Source organism: Anser anser, assembly GCF_964211835.1.
Source record: "Anser anser genome assembly, chromosome: W".
NCBI lineage: Eukaryota > Metazoa > Chordata > Aves > Anseriformes > Anatidae > Anser > Anser anser.
Window position 1 is genome coordinate 14,881,078 of NC_139731.1, and position 12,572 is coordinate 14,893,649.

Sequence of the window (12,572 nt, forward strand, 5' to 3'; positions counted from 1 at the left end):
GCTTCCTGCTAAATATTAAAACCCAAAAACTGACGTTACACAACATCACCATGAATAACCAAAAGCAAGGTCAAGTCCTGATGGTTTTGTCAGCTTTTTTTCTGCTTGGGCACCATCGCTGGGGTTTTTTGTACTTGTTTTGGTCTGGGTAAGCTTAGTTGCTACCAGATTATTTATTTTTTTTCTCTGCCTTTGTAATTACTTTTAATGTTTTGTTGTGGGGATTTGCAGTTTGTGATTAATTAGATGTCGGTTAACAGCTTTCAGTCTGTTACTACGGAATTTTTAATTTTCTAAGCTATTTTCCCTCGGGCGGGTTCTCGCAAACGGGCTCGTTATATTTTAAGCCTGTATCCTTAACGTCGTGTTTTCGTTCGTTCTTTTGCTTCTCACGAGGAAGCTGAGCAGTTGGGATCGCAGACGCTTGTTATACCCTTCTGCTTCTCTTCCTCCAAAAGTTAAAGACTTGTGAGCTGGAAAAGAGCAAAGCCGTGGTGTCTCAGGTGCTCGACAAGCTCCCGTCTCCTTCCTCGGATGGCGCGTTGGTGTTTCCAAAATGTTTTCGAGACAAAGCGTTCGTCTCCGTGAGTCACCTCAAAACGCGGCTATCCGGCTCCCGCCGGTGTACGCTCACTTATTTCTCTTTGGCTGCAGTTCCCCTTAATCTTTCATCAGCACACAACCGGCGCTGGCGTTACGTATCGCGACGATCCTGCCAGGTAGCTTCGCGTAATAATACTCCTCCAGAATTTAGCGATCGCGCAGCTTTCCAGTGCGAACTTGCACTCCTCCGAATGCCAGCTTTTTCTCTGATGCTTCATCTCCTGCAAACAAGGAAATAAAGCTGAGGCGCCGCGAATTTAATTACCTGATGGGCGAGAAAGGAATCGTGTGTTCTCCTCGCAGCCTTAATCCTGCTCTCTGCGGGGCATGACTCAGTTCCTTCCCTCACACCCTGTAAGGAGCAGGGGGAGCGGATGATGAGTGTGCAGGACCAAAGCCTGCACCTAAAAAGCTGAGACAAACCCAAGCTGGTTTTTAAAACACTCTCTGTTCCTGTTGTTTCGCTGTTTTGTTCTTCTAAAAACAACAACAGCAAAAGCTTTTTGTTCTCCTTAACTCCTCTTCTGAAGAGGCACCGGTGGAAATAATTACCAATGGAAATAAAATACTCAAAGCTCTCAGCCGTAGTTTGCGCGGTGCTCGGCTATGTGTTACTTCAGGAGGCAGCAACTTCCATCTGTGAAAGCACACGTTCCCCTTCGCGCTGCCCCTGAGGAGGAACAGAAAACAAGCACTTCACGTCACTCACGCTGGAGCTCGGCTTACAGCGAGTTAACGTGGAGCAAAACCCGCCGGTAACGGTGTAAAGGAAGACTGTGAAAATAACGTCGTCGATAGGAAGGACTTGGAGAGAACAGCTTTCTCTTTCTGAGTTAGAAAAGGTCTCCTGTGTGCGCGCGCACCTTCAAGTGACTCTCAGAAGGGTTTCTTGCAGCTTTAAGGGGCGCGCTGATAGTGCCAGGGTGCTCACCTGGCTTCAGCCGCTTGGTCCACGTCCTTCTGAGGCCAGCGCTGGTAATGCGGATGTCACCTGGGTGGTGATTGTTTCCCGGCACCCAAATATCCGCACCACGAAATAAAACCGGCGTTAGGCATCCCGGGAGAACAACTGGTGGAGCTGTGAGCCCTGAAAAACAAGCAAACAAACAAAAAAAAGCTTATTTTAGTAATTAAAATTAAAACCTTCTCATCTATGTTCCTCCTATCTTGTACGATTTCGGTGGGAGCTCAGCGCTGGGACTTCATTTTGGTCCCTGCCGTATTTACACGATCATTCGTAATCCGGTTTTGCTTTTATAGGAGTTTTCCTTGAGCACTTGATTCTTACCAGAGCGGACCCGTTAAGGGGCGTTAGCTGCAACCAAAAACAAGAGCTGTGCTAAATTTGGGGCTTGTGCGCGATAACCAGGAGAATATATAAGCGGCTACGGAGCTTAATACCCTGGTAATGAGGCTTACCGTTTTCCACAGTAAAGCACAAAAACTAAACGAGGCTTTCTTATTAAGCAGCTGACTTTTTTTTTTTTTAATAAAAAAAGCCTCTAACTTGTCATCTCGCATTTTCCTGGGAATTGGGATGCAATTAAAACGGAGAAAGGCTTTGTAAAATGGATCCGCTTTAAACGCGCTGATTTTTATGGCTAGGCAGGAGCACGGAACAAGTTTATTACTACGCACGCTGCTTTCAAAGCCGAACAAAGGCTGAATAAAACCAAGAGGTCGGAGAAACCGTGATCAGAACCAATTAAGCCTGTTTCTACTTTGATGTATTAGGGCGTAGCCTCTGCTTCCTCGCAGGGAGAATTCCCTCGGATTTGGTTGAAAATTGGTTGTCCCATTTCCCCGATTCTTCAGGGATCTTTACGGGTTTGCTGAATGCAAATAAACCAGACGAAGAGTGGAAACAGGAATGGAGAAAGACCCGCAGAAGAGGCTGATCCATGCTGAAGTTTGCCCTTTTTTTTTTTTCATTTTATTTTTCGGTTTATCGGGGAATTTGCTCCCGAGAGGAGCTCAGCCCCATCCCCACGCATCTGTGTGGCCAGCGGCACCTCGCTCCCGGCTGCTGATGCAGCTTTTCTGGCTGTGCGCCAAGCAGCAGCGTCTCGATTATGAGCTAATATTTTACGTTTGCTCTGCTGAGAAGCCTAAATAATTAAATTTCCCCGTGGCCCGAGCAGGCCAGGAGTCGGACGAGCTTCGCAGACGGGGGCTTAAAAGATGTGCTGGCGTAAATGGCTCTGCTACCTGGCTGCTAGCTCCTGAAGAGAAACCCGCAGCGCTGATCATCAATAATTCAGCTGTGGCTCGGCAAAATCAGCTTAACCTTTGGGAACGCGCCGAGGTTCCTCTTCTGTGCGGCCTTCGTTTTCAAAGCAGAGGGATGATTCATTCGTTCGCAGCAGCTCGCAGGCCGTGCTTCTTCCGAGGCGGTTTGTTTGGGGGAAACAGCCGTGAGCAAGGGCGGCAAACTATTCAAATGTGTTTCTACTAGTCCCTGTTTTCCTCGTTGTTTTAGCAGTCTATTATTTTTATTTTTTTTTTTTTTCGTGATATCTGCAGGGAGGAGAAATCCGAGGCAGGCTGGGGATGAGCTGGTCCACGGAGATGTGGCGGGAGTGAGCCGGTGGTGAGAGGAGCACGGCTTAAAATGGGAACCGGTCACGTGGGGCTATTAAAAGGAAGCCAATAAAGTACATATATATAAAAAAAAATCTGGGTTTACCAAATGGGAACTCTGCTACCCCTGGAAAGCAGTCAGTCAGGCACGAACTACAGCTGGGGATCGGGCTCAGGCCCTTTTTGGGGTCCTGGCTACGTCTAAGCCAGGCCAAAGCGAAGAGAAACCAGAAGGGCGAGGACAGCCAGAAAGGTTTGCAAGGGAAAAGAAAGGAATTGGGGTTAGTGAACGTAAAAAAAAATGAGGATTCGAGGGCAGACGGCGCCGCTGAAATTGTCTTTTCAGTCCTGTAACTTCAAAAATCTGCCAGCTCAGCCCTTCCACAAGTCGGCCGTGTCCATCCAGAGCTCTGGGCATCCCGCCCTTCCTGCAGCAAGAGCTTGGGAATAGCTGCAGAAGCAGCCCCATTAACCTTTACCGTCTGTCTCTTTTCTGTGTAATCCAGTTGGTGTTTGTCTTGATGGCGATAATTACTCAGAAGTATGTAATTGCGAGACAAATGTTTAATTAAGAGTGCTTTTATCGCTTGTCTCTTATCTGGTTCCATCTGGAAACGGCGTGGTTACGGCAGCAGTCTTGGCAGCCTCGAGGGAGGCTCCGGTGGCCTCGTCCTGCACCGTCTCAAAGGTAAGGCGACGAATTCAGCGACGATACTGACGGGACCCTTCGTTCCCGAGTTCTCTGCCGCTTCCACGTGAGATTTAAATTTCTAAATAGTATTTTTTTTCCCCAAGATCCGCGTCCTCTGGTGACAGCCCTTGGGGTTCTCCGGAACCGACGTTTCAGCTCTGAGCAGAGGTAGGGAGTTGCGGGTGCCCGAGGTCTCGGTGTTTGCGGCCAAGCTCTTGGAGCCGAGCTCTCGGAGCTCTTGCGGCCAAGGTGGTGAAGGCCCTCATCGCCTCCCCAGCTACAATTTATCACGGGTTTTCAGGCAAACCCTGACGCGTGGCATCTCGGCGCGCGTGGCCCGTGTGCATCAGGGCAGGTAGGGAAGGAGGAGAGGCCCAGAGGGGGTTTTTTTCCTCCAAATTAGGTTTCTAAACGCAGATTTCTGCCATTTCCACGTGTTGGCAGCTGGTTGAAAACTCTCTGCTTCGCCACCCACCCGTCCTCGACAGCTTGTAACAGCTGCGTGCAGAGGGGAAATTTAACCAGCACATAAAACGGGATAACCAGGTATAAAAACGAGTGGATTTCTTCTAAAGCTCTCACGTTGTGTAGTATCACGTCCAGCTCAAATCAGAATGAGACGTAGAGTTTTCTAGCTGCAGCCACCATCAGCCGCTGGAGTGACTTCGGTATTTTTAGCCTGCTGGGAAATCACAGCCATCTTAATAAGGGCTTTTTAATTAAATAACGTGCTTATTTGCAAGCTGGAAATACGGTTATTTTTGCCTTTCTCCTTTGCAGCAGTGTTTGCTTTGCTCAGTTGCTCATGGAAGGAGGATGCTCGGGGTCGCCGTCCACTGGGGATGGTCCCAGGGCCCCACCGGTGGAAGTGCTGCAATGGGACGAGTCGCCGCAGTGGCTTCTCGTGGGGTTGGGGCTCCCCGTCTCCGTTCTTCCCCTCTCCGGCAACTGGGGAATTGGGAAATTCCTGGAGGCTGCTCGGTGTCTCTCCCCCCGGCCGGTAATGAGGTGGGTAATTAGGCAGAGCGGCAGCGATTTCGTTGGTCCTTTAAAGCCCCGTGAAGGAGAAAACGGGCCCGCTTTCTCCGAGGTCCTTGGAGCTTCCCACCCCCAAATCATTCCCTGCACTTCAGATTTGCTCCGTCTGGTGTTTTTCGGCCCTCTGTCCGTGTTATTTATTAACCTCGCTCCCCTGGAAAATGGAGAGCAGAGGAGAGGTGCTCTGCGCAACGCAGCCTGCTTGCTAGAGAGCTCCAGGCAGCTGCAGCAGCAGTCGGAAGGGAAAGCCGGAAAGCCCCATGCTTTTCCAGCCCCTAACAGGGCTTTTCAGCTCCGAGTGTCAAAAAAAACACAGCAAAACACCCTTGGGTTTGCAAATTGGAAGCACAAAGGGTGGAGGTGCTGGGGCGCACAAAGCTGCTGCGCCCGCCGAGCCGATTTTCGGAGCAGCTCGAGGTTTTTTGAGGGCTTCGCTCAGCTCCCTTTTTGATGCTCAGCTTTTCTGCTGTGGTTTGGGCACAAGACAAAAGCTTCGCTGGGCTTCTTCGCATTGCAAAAGTGCTGCGGGGGAGTCGCTTCTGGGTGAGGAAGCCCAAATTTTCCCTTTGGCCCATTCCTCATGTTTTTCAGCCCGGTGCGCTGACCTCACCCTGCACGCAGGAGCAGCAGAACATCACCGCAAACCAACCTAATTACAAATATCCTATTTTTTTTCCCCTTTTCCCTTTGAGTTAACCTTAAAACGGAGGCGGCATCCCCCTGCAGGACAGGGCACGCACCACCGCGCCAAACCTCCCCCAGTTCCGGGCACTGAGGGGTCTTCCTCGCCCGCTTTGGCCACCAAATTCTCCACGTTCCAACCCAAAAACACGTCCTGGGCTTCCCAGCCCCGCGGCCCCTTTCTTTTTGTGGCTCCGTACGGGTGCGCACAGAAATCTGGTTTGTATTTTCAAGCGACTCCTTCATTCTTCTAACTCCTCGATTATTTCGCCCGGGCCGTTGTCGCTGTGCTTAATATCACTCCAGTGGCTCACTCCTGTGAATTAGCTTGATTAATGACGGAGCCCAAATACAAAGCTCCCAGCCTATTCAAGCCTTTTTTTATTATTATTATTTTTTTTCCCGTTAGAATAATACAGTCTTTTATTCTCTCTTACCGCGGCCAAGCTTTTGTCTCGGCTATTAAGGGGGAGTCGCTGCTTTTTCCAGGATATGCACCCCCCAGAGATGCACACGGGCGGCTCGTGCGGTTCCTCAGCCGATGAGGTAAAGAAAAATTTGCTGAAAACATCAACTTATGGATTAATTGGTTGCACGTCTTATAGGATTCTCGTGAAATCCTGCAGCACCTTCCTTCTTCCCCTCTTTCTCCTCCTCCTCTGAGGCAAGGCACCCTCCCCGTGGGCAGACCCGCGGCTCTGCCTGCCAAACCCATTCAGATTGGGTTTTTTTTCAGCCTGTGCTGTGCCAAAATCCGGGCTCTGTCCCACTCAGGGGCTGGTGGGGCCATGAGATCGGGCTCTGGAGCACCTCTGGGGACGGAGGATGGAGTAGGGCCGGTGCCAAACGAGGTCCCGGAGCAGGTCAGTGGGATCCAGAGCTTCCCGGGGTTGATTGCTTACCGCCCCGTGGGAATCCAGATCTGAAGCGGGAGGAAACTGGGAAGTGCCACAGGAAAATCCGGGCTCCGGCACGTGCGGCTGGGCGCCGGGTCTTGTGCTCGGGGTCTTCTCTTCCCCTTGTGCCTGCAAACACGGAAACGAGAGGGAAAAAGTAAGAGCAGGAGGTGGGAGCGGTGGAAATGTAAAAAAGGAAAGAAACCTTAAAGGAAGTTAATGGCAAACTGGTGGCAGTTTGGGAACTCAGCAGCTTTGCTCTTGAACGTTTTTGCTCCTGGTTTGATGGCCGGAGCAGGGAGAGCACGGATATGATGTCCTCCACCGCGTTACCCAGCCCTGGGCTCAGCGCAGCTCCCGAGTATCCCCAACCCTTCTCCCTCCGTTTATTTTTCCGTTCTCCACAGCGCACCGGAGGAGCTGGCAGGGGCTGGGGGGGGGGGGGCGATGCATTATTTGTGCCTAATAAATCTCGTGCTCTGGTGTTACCTCTGGCGGAGCTTCGCGCTCAGCTTTGTTCCGTGAAGCTGAGCCGAGGCTGCAGCTCTTTTTACGAGAGATGAACTCGACCCCCCCTGGCTTACCTCTGGGGTTTTAAAGCGCTTGCAAAGGCAGAAAGAAAAGAGAGGACGCGCTCGATGTCGAGGCCGGAGCACGGCGCGATGTGATGGGTGCCTGTGGCTGCTTCAGGGCACGCGGCGTGGAGCTTTTCTGCGCTCTGACTGTCCCACCAGCATGGACTTCCCCGCCAGGCTGCTTCGTAGGCACCAACATTGAAGCACCGATTTGATTTACGGCCCTCGAGGGAGAAATCAGAGCGTGCACGGCGGAGCGAACAGCACGCGGGGACTTGGAGCGGTTTCATTTCCCCGGCTTGACCCTGGCGGTATTTTCCTGTCCTGCTGCTTTTAATTTCCACTTTATTCTCGTGCGTTAATACTACGCCGGGGCAAGCGATCGCGCTTTACTCTGCCTCACCCCACCCCGGCTCTGGGAATTAATCTTTTCCTGATAGCATCAGTGCAGACACGGAGTCGTTTCAGTGGAGGCAGAGGAGCGGCCACGGCTAACGCGCGCTCGAGCTGGGACTCACACCGCTCTCTGTATCGGCACCCAAGCGTGGCCAGGGCTCAGCTTTTGCCTGCAATATACCACCACCGAACCCGGGCAAGTGGAATTCACGCCTTTTTGCTACGCGTCGTCACCTGGCATGCGGGAAATCCTCGCGGTCAGCTCCCTAGGACCAAGACGCGTCGGGCCCACCAGCAAAATGCTAGCCACGAAGTGATCCCAGCGGCCCATGGGCAGGCACCGAGCTGCAGCAGGTGAATCTGAGCAGCTTTCACTGCTGTTTCTCCTCCTTTTGCTGCTGTTTGGTCGGTTTTATTTATTTTTTTTATTTTTTCCAAGCGAACGAGGGCGTGAAAGTCTGTTTAAAAAAAAAAACACGTGCGTAAAACGGCGTGGCTTTTTTTTTTTCCTCCCCCCACGAGCCAAAGCAGCGATTCTGGAAATATAAACTGACCTTTGCAGAGGCAAACTTGGTTCGAATAGGAAACGCGGACATGGGGGAATAGTTCTGGCCCGACCATTACCCGGCCTCTCCTTTTTTGGTATTTTCGTCCGCCTTTTTTCCGTACGAAGGGTTAGGAGGTCAAAGAGAGATTTAAATATTTCACATTGCCCGTTTCTTTTTTCAGCCTCTGTTTGGAGAAATGTTCCCTTTAGGGCAGTTTTGGGTTGAGGAGATGGTGAAGGCAGGGGCGGCACTCAGGTTTCGGGGTAAGTCGGTGGCTGCTCCGCTGGGTTTTGGGTTCATCCGCCCCGTTTGGCCAGACAGAGCAGCACCTTGGCTAGGCAGGCAGGAGGGAGATGGTCTGGCGGGTGCGTTATCTACCCTGTGCTCATTCCTCTCAACTTTTTGGAAAAAAACTGCTGCCGGTGATGGTGTCCAGCCTAAAAGATGCCCTTCACCCACCCCAGGTTCCCCACTGCCCCGGCCCCTGTGCACCCGCGGCTCCCCTCGCTCAGCCGCGGGCTTTCCCAGCAGACCGGGGTTTGTTTACTCCGCGCCAATTTGCTTTATTTTTAGTCGAAAGCACAAAAAGTACGTGGGTTATGGCAACATAATTTGCAGCCTGCTGATTAATAATACAGCTGACAGAAGGCAATCGGGCTGCGAGCTAGAAGCGCTGAGGAAAGCTAAAATTCGGTGAACGGCGGGGACGCGTAGGGCAGGCAGCCTGCAGCATGGATACAAGAGGAGGCCGCCGAGGCAAGAAACGCTGTTTGCTTTCTTGTTGCTTCACACACGACACCCGATTCTATTAAATTCACGTACCCCTCCGGTCCTGAGACTCGACGGGAAGACTGCGATCCGATTAGACGTGGCGCAAGCAGCAGGAGGCAGGACTAGGTGACCTCTGGAAGGCCCATCCCACACGGATTATCCGGTGGTTCACCTTAAGCGGGGGAAAGCAATTGTAAGATGGGAAATTCTTTTTCCACAGGGCGGTTCCTAACAATATTTCACGTCTACGCAGAGAGGAGGCGGCTCCGCAACCTACAAAATGTTGATAAAGACAAGTGTGGGTTTTTTTTTTTTTTTTTAGCCAGTCGAGGGACAGCCCCCAAGCCCAGCAGCTAGGTTTAGCACCTCTGGAAACGAGACAGCTTTATGCCGGTACTTCACTTCATGGGCTTCAGTCTGAAGAAAGAGTCTTTATTCTCTGCCTGTTGTGCGTGGGCCTGTAAAAGCGTTGATGATCCACCCCCGGGGTGCATTACTGCAGGTCGCTCATAGCCAGGGCGACCGCTGACGTTCTGCATCTCACTCCAAGGGCTGATAAAATAGTGGGGATGTCTAGAAAACAAGGTGTCGTAAGTGTCAGGAAAGATGTACGTACGGCGTGCGGCAGGAAAGGACAGCGCTGGGCTGCCTGCTATCGCTTCCCCGATGTCACCGAGTTCAGATCTGGCAGAGGATTTATGAAACTTATTCCTGCTGTAGACGCCCGGCCCCCATTTATTTCGGCAGCTAATGATTTAAGTTCCTGAATGTGTTGGAGTACCTGGGCCTTAAGTCCTGTAACTGGAGACAGAATAATAGGGTGCAAGGCAAAGGTTTTGCAGCGGGTGTAACAGCCACGTTGTACAGCTGAGGTGAGATCTCGACCTGGGCAGGCTGTCCACAGCGGAGACCTTCCAGTCCAGTCTGGATGTCACCTCCTCACGGCGTGTGTTTTGACTTCTTTGTAAAGGGGTGAATTTCTGGCTCTGAATGAGATGCTGTAAATGCTGGGATTAGACAATAAAAATGCCCTGCCTGGAAGTGAAAAAGGAGAGAGCAGAGAAAAGCATCCTGTTCCTGAAGTGACCTGATAGTCCCAGGTTGAGTTACTGGGTTTCAAGCAGGACGAATGACCTGCCTTCCTGCGTTTGCCTTACCTGTGCTTTCAGCTGTCTTGCACGGCGAAGGGAGAGAGCCTGGACGGAGAACCACGTTTTTGGCAGGGTGAAAACAACGGATCCTCGCGGCTCTGGTTATTGGCACACGCTTCAGGCAACGGGGCTGCGTGCTTTGATCAAGCGCGCCGGGTCCCCCCTCACCAATCACCAGGAAATGTATGAAAACCCTCAGGCAGGTTTGGAGGGCTTTGCTTCTCCCTGCTTTAAAAGAGACACAGCTCCTCGTGCGTTAAGACGCAGCCCAGGCCCGTGATTATCCATTCAGGCTCTAGAGTGCTTAATTAAGTCGCTTATCGTGTTATCATCCCGGCCCTCTTCGTCCTGCTTTGAAACGCGCACCCTTGCAGTCACCTCGTGCCGAAGAGCAGCAGCGCTCCGCTGGTGCCTGTCTGCGCTGTATTTACTGCACGTCCTTCTACTTTCCCCCAGCTGCCAAAAGGAGCGCCCAAGCTGCATGCGTGTTGGCACCGACGCAGAGCTGCAGGCGCCAGGACTTGCAATCTGGGGCTTACGCTTTGCGTTGCGTCGACGCCGGGCACTGTAAATACGGCTTTTCCATTCATGACCCTCGGCAGCGTCAGCATTGCGGCAAGCTAGCTGTAGGCGCCTTGAGTTACTGTCATTTGGATCACCCGGCTTTAAAAGGAGGTCCTTTTATCGTGGTAGATTCGGGACCAATTCTTCAGCCCCGTCGGCTGCGGCGTTTCTTGCCAGGGCTGCTCAGGTGAGCAGGTCCAGGGAAGACCGCGGAGATCCTGCAAGGTGCTGAACGCTGCCCTCGTTCTCAGAGGTGCTGGTAACATCCAGCCTCACCCAGCGCTTCATGAAGACCAAGCCGGTATTGACCATTCATTTATTGAAGGCACTACCCTGTTTGCTTGAAGAAATCAGCAACATTGCACCTGCAATTAACCTTGGGGAAGGATTTTCAAAAATCAGGCCAGTCTTTACGTCAGTTACAGCCAGTCCAGTGCCCCTTCACATTTTGCACCAAAGCAAGATGCCAGACAGCGGTCCCGTCCATGGACGTCTTTGCCCAAACAGTCCTGTTGGACCCCATCGTGCTCCTCTGTGGAGGGACCCTGGGTGCTCCTCAGTCTCCCGGGCTGTGCCTGACTGTGTTTGTCACCTCCGTCATCACGAGGAAGACACCTCCGTCATCGTGAGGAAGACACCTCCATCGTCATGAGGAAGACACCTCCTTCATCATGAGGAAAACACCTCCTTCGTCATGAGGAAGACACCTCCATCATCGTGAGGAAGACACCTCCATCGTCATGAGGAAAACACCTCCGTCATCATGAGGAAGATACCTCCATGATCATGAGGAAGACACCTCCTTCATCATGAGGAAGTCACCTCCGTCATCATGAGGAAAACACCTCCTTCATCACGAGGAAGACACCTCCGTCATCGTGAGGAAGACACCTCCTTCATCATGAGGAAGACACCTCCATTATCATGAGGAAGACACCTCCGTCATCATGAGGAAGACACCTCCGTCATCATGAGGAAGACACCTCCATCGTCATGAGGAAGACACCTCCTTCATCATGAGGAAGACACCTCCTTCATCATGAGGAAGACACCTCTGTCATCATAAGGAAAACACCTCCGTCATCATAAGGAAGATACCTCCATCGTCATGAGGAAGACACCTCCATCATCATGAGGAAGAGACCTCCGTCATCATGAGGAAGAGACCTCCGTCATCATGAGGAAGACACCTCCACACTTGGCCTTCAAAGGCAATGCCAGGCTGTCGCCCTTGGAAATGCCACCTAAAAATACGGTGATGTGCTGCATATGAACTCAGTTTCTCTGTGAGGTTTTAACTATAAGTTTTAAGGCTCCTATTACCCTTTCTTATTTGTTTTGTATTTATTTGTTTATTTTCTTCCCTTGCAATGTATTGAAATAATGCTTATGCCTTCCTGCTCACAGGGTAACAGGATGCGAACATTCATTTTAATCTTCGTGAAACGGTGGAGTAGTCTTGTTACCGATGACTATACCACCAAAAATTGTTTATATACCTTCATTTCCTCCTGGGTAATTCCCTGGGAGTTTAATTTACCGGACCATTTTCTCTTTTATTTCTCCTCGCCCACCGCTTTCCCTGCAGAAGCCCAGCGAGGCTCCGCACCTCCAGCTCCACCAAAGCGGCACGCTTGTCCGAAGGAGATCAATACCTATCGAACGGTCACGCTTCCTCCGCTTAGACCCTTGGAGCAGCATCCTTTAATTATTCCTTCACACTGTAAACAGAGCGTGTGGTGAATTTTTCCGTTAAGGCCGCGTGCTGGGCCGCAGCCTCGCGGTAAGGCCGGTCTGCCCGAGCCCGCATTGCCCCAAATCCCACGTCCAGGGGAGCGAGTCCAGGGGATGGGTATGAAGACGATGGGGGGACCGGAGCGCCTGTCGTACGAGGACAGGCTGAGAGAGCTGGGCCTGTTTAGCCTGGAAAAGAGAAGATTGAGGGGAGGCCTCATTAATGTGTGTAAATATCTGAGGGGAGTGTGTCGAGGGGATGGAGCCAGTCTCTTTTCAGTCGTACCCAGCGACAGGACAAGAGGCAACGGGCAGAAACTGAAGCCCACGAGGTTCTGGCTCAG

The 12,572-nt window shown here is 51.7% G+C and overlaps 1 long non-coding RNA gene across 1 annotated transcript; it reads right to left on the minus strand.

The window, feature by feature from the left end:
• Nucleotides 1–409: 409 nt before the first annotated feature.
• LOC310888804 lies at nt 410–8,185 on the minus strand. The gene is made up of 3 exons (XR_014576176.1): nt 7,074–8,185; nt 6,496–6,618; nt 410–1,690 (listed from the first exon to the last, which is right to left on the minus strand). It is a non-coding gene; the product is annotated as an uncharacterized lncRNA (long non-coding RNA).
• Between the last annotated feature and the right edge of the window lie 4,387 nt (nt 8,186–12,572).